A 3,399-nucleotide genomic window follows, 5' to 3' on the forward strand; every position below is an offset into this window, starting at 1 on the left:
ACCTCCAAGAGGGTACTGCTCCTGATTTCCTGGCTGTCCAGCGTGTGGTTAGCCTCCCTTACAGGTAGAGCAAGGGCTTGAACCCAGGCAACTCAACTCCAGAACGGGTGTTCCTACTCATGAAGCCAGAGATAAGGAACGAATAATGCTGGGTTTAAGAGGTTGCCATAGAGACCGAGACAAAACCTGACTTCTCACACATTTCTCTGGAAGCTGGAGCCTGTCTGTGTTAGAGAGACGGTGGCTCTGTCTAAGTTCAGAATTAATTGTCCGTAACTGTGACGCTTAGAGAGTATTCCACATTCCAGAGCACACTTGCTCGCATGGATGCCAGTGCAGATCTGGTGAATCATCATTAAATGCTGCTTGCCAGGAAGTCTTGTGAATGCTTTTCATTTATGCCCACAACAGTCCTACAGAACAGTGACTATTATTATCTCTGTTGTTCAGAGAGGCAGACACAGAGCTAGCAAGCGGTGAGGCCACATGTCCAGCTCCAGAAGTTGACCTCTGGTCTCAGACTTTGAGCCAACACTACACCGTGTTCTGTTATTGGGTCTGCTACGGCCTGGACCTCTGCTTGCAGGAAGCTGTGTGTGTGACTGCTGAGTCACAGAATGACCCAGTGAAAACTGCTAAGACCCCAACAGGCTCTTTCTAGTTCCTACAGGAATATTTAACCACCAGGGTCATTCATCTAAGGCACGTATCCCTCAATACCTAAGACTCCACCTCCTTAGTCTGGAGGATTTTGAAGCTCCCATGCTTCAAATGACAACTTGGTGGAGTCCTAGAGGAAGCTTGTCTTCAACGCAGGGCTTGTATCCAAGTGTTCTTTGCTCATTCTTAAGGATACGCAAACTTCCATCCTCACGTCTGAGAGCAGGGTCAACGGGACACATACATTCCTGTAGGTTATTAGCTCAGTATCTGAAATACTGGAAGTCCTAGCAAATTGTTTACATTTCGAAGGACATAAATCACCCAATGGTACTTTAGGGAAATAGTAGTGGCTGCTTTAAAGTTTTAAAGGAGGTAAAAAGGACTGTGGCTCTATTTTGTCCCCTGAGCCCAATATATAGCCACTGACTTATTAGAGGAATGGGCAATTCATTTCAAAACATTAAAGCATTGGCAGTTGGTCACACTAAATGGAACCACAGAACCTCATACGTCTGGAAAATATTGTTGAAATTAAATAACAAGCACTGCCAAAGGGAATTAAAGTGATTTTTATCTTGAATAAATAAGACATGATGGATTCCAGGGTCACCTATGTTGCTCTTTGTCTCCCCCTTGTGGCCATACAGAAAACCTTACAGCTCCTGACCATCAGCTACAACAGTGAAATTATTCTCATGGAATTTTTTCCATTTTCTTTCTATTTAAATAAAACTCCCTGTTAGATTTATTATTTCATTTCTTCTGCTTTGGAGGGGAGGTGTTATTTTACTATCATTTTCTAACTTAATATGATTTTAGTTCAATTTATTTTCAGTCTTTTTTCTTCTCTTATGTTAACTTTCAAGATACATACATTTTTCAGTGGTCACATTTACTCTATCTTTTCTCAAGCAGACAGTTCATTCTCTCTGTCCCACCTCTTTTCAGCTACAGTAGCAAGCCTTTGGTGAAAAGAACAATTGAAAACTCTTTCAAAGTCTGTCACAAATTAAAAACTAGCTGAAACTTAAACTAGACGAATATCTTCATAATCCATTAAAACCCACCCCCATTTAGGTAATGAAAATGTTCAAAATTGATTGTGGTAATGATTGTACTACTCTAGGAACATACTAAAAACCACTGAATTATATACATTTTAAATGGCTGAATTGCATGGTATATGAATTATGTCTCAAAGTGTTACCAAACAACCTCTAAAAAACAAAAAACAAAAACAAAAACAAAACCCACACCCATTTAACACAAAGTGCTGCACCTTTTATAAATGCTAAAAGGAACAAATAAATTCAGCAAATTAATCACTAGGAACCCTAGTTTCCAGTGTATGTATGTATTTTCAAACTTCAGCTCTTGGCGAAGTGACTTTCAGCGCCATGGCTCTTTGTAAACCATCAGCACCGCCCCCAGGTGGTTTGTGAGGCAACCCCAGAGCGTCTGGCCACGCCCTGCACTAGGACGCATCGCTCTGGACTGTTATCAGAGGGCAGTCATCCAGCTCAGAATGTTCAGTCTCGCCCTGTCTGGTCAGGAGCAGTATTTCAATTTCCTAAACCAGGATTAAAGAGCAAAGATGAAACCCAAAGGATGAGCCTCCTCCAAGGACACTGAAACAGGACGTGCCCAGAGCAGTCACCAACCTCATTGCTTTTGCTCATTTTGTTAAAGGCCTTTCCTCAGCCAGCCACCATTTCCTGTCATTTTTTTGTCCATGTTTCTCACCAAAGGTGACAGAAGCTTTGCAGAGGCTCCTTTGCTCACCACAGGAAAATACCATCATGATGATGGTGATATCATGATGGTGAAATCTGGAGAACACACTTGGAGGCTGAGACAACCTCAGAGTCTGAATCATCTCAGTCCCAGTAACAGACCCAGATGCACAGAGAAGTGACCCGGAGGCCCGCAAGGAGCACCACTGGGTGTTGTTCAGGTGTTCTGGGAGGTCTCCCAGCCAAGCACCACTGTCCCAAAAGGGAGCAGGAAGAAGGATATTCCCAAAGATCATCACATCCTCTTCCCTTTGTGCAGCACCTCCAGACCATCCAGCCGTCCCTCCTACATGGCGGACGCCTCTCACACCAGACCTGAGCTACAGTCACAATCAGATGGGCTTCTCCAACTGCTTCTGGAGCGTGAATGTCCCCGCTGTGCGGGCACGGAGGGAGGAAGGTTTTTCTGAAGTTCTCTCTTTGTGTGTTGGAACTGGGGTTCCTGTGCTTAGGGCTTAAATGTAACACTGACAGGATGTGAGCTAATGGGTCCTTGGATCAAAGAAAGACATAAATGCAAGTGTTTCAGCTGGAGCCTCCAGGTGCCCAAAGTGCACGAGAGAAGTTTCTTTCCTGTTGATCTGCTTTCTGTTTCTGATTTTCTTTGGTTCTCTTTCTTTTGTTTTTTCCCACAGTTATCCTTGTTAGGTCGTATCATACAAGAGTCTGATTTTGTCTGTTCGGCTGCCATAGGCAGAGCATCAGGGCTGAGAGGAATTTAGGGACCTCGTCCTGTTACATGGCAGGTGAGAAAACTGCAACCTGGGGAGGTGAAAGAGGATGCTCTGTCCCCAGACCTGCTGGATCCAACAGGTGGGCTGGGGCAGCAGCAGAGAAGAGGCATCAAAACAAAAGTCATTTTCAAAAGAATTTTCACATTTGTTTTTGAAAAAAAAATTGAAGTTTTCAACAAAAGAAAAATCAGAATTTTGTTTGCTCTTCT

At 43.6% G+C, this 3,399-nt stretch overlaps 1 long non-coding RNA gene across 1 annotated transcript in view; it reads right to left on the reverse strand.

Moving 5' to 3' along the window:
* Window positions 1-1,627, reverse strand: part of LOC140697290 (uncharacterized) — a 67,504-nt gene extending 65,877 nt beyond the window's left edge. The window contains exon 1 of the long non-coding RNA XR_012074178.1: window positions 1,538-1,627. This is a non-coding gene — a long non-coding RNA (uncharacterized lncRNA). The remainder of the gene's footprint in view (window positions 1-1,537) is intronic.
* Between the last annotated feature and the right edge of the window lie 1,772 nt (window positions 1,628-3,399).

Source organism: Vicugna pacos, chromosome 7 (assembly GCF_048564905.1).
Source record: "Vicugna pacos chromosome 7, VicPac4, whole genome shotgun sequence".
Taxonomy (NCBI): domain Eukaryota; kingdom Metazoa; phylum Chordata; class Mammalia; order Artiodactyla; family Camelidae; genus Vicugna; species Vicugna pacos.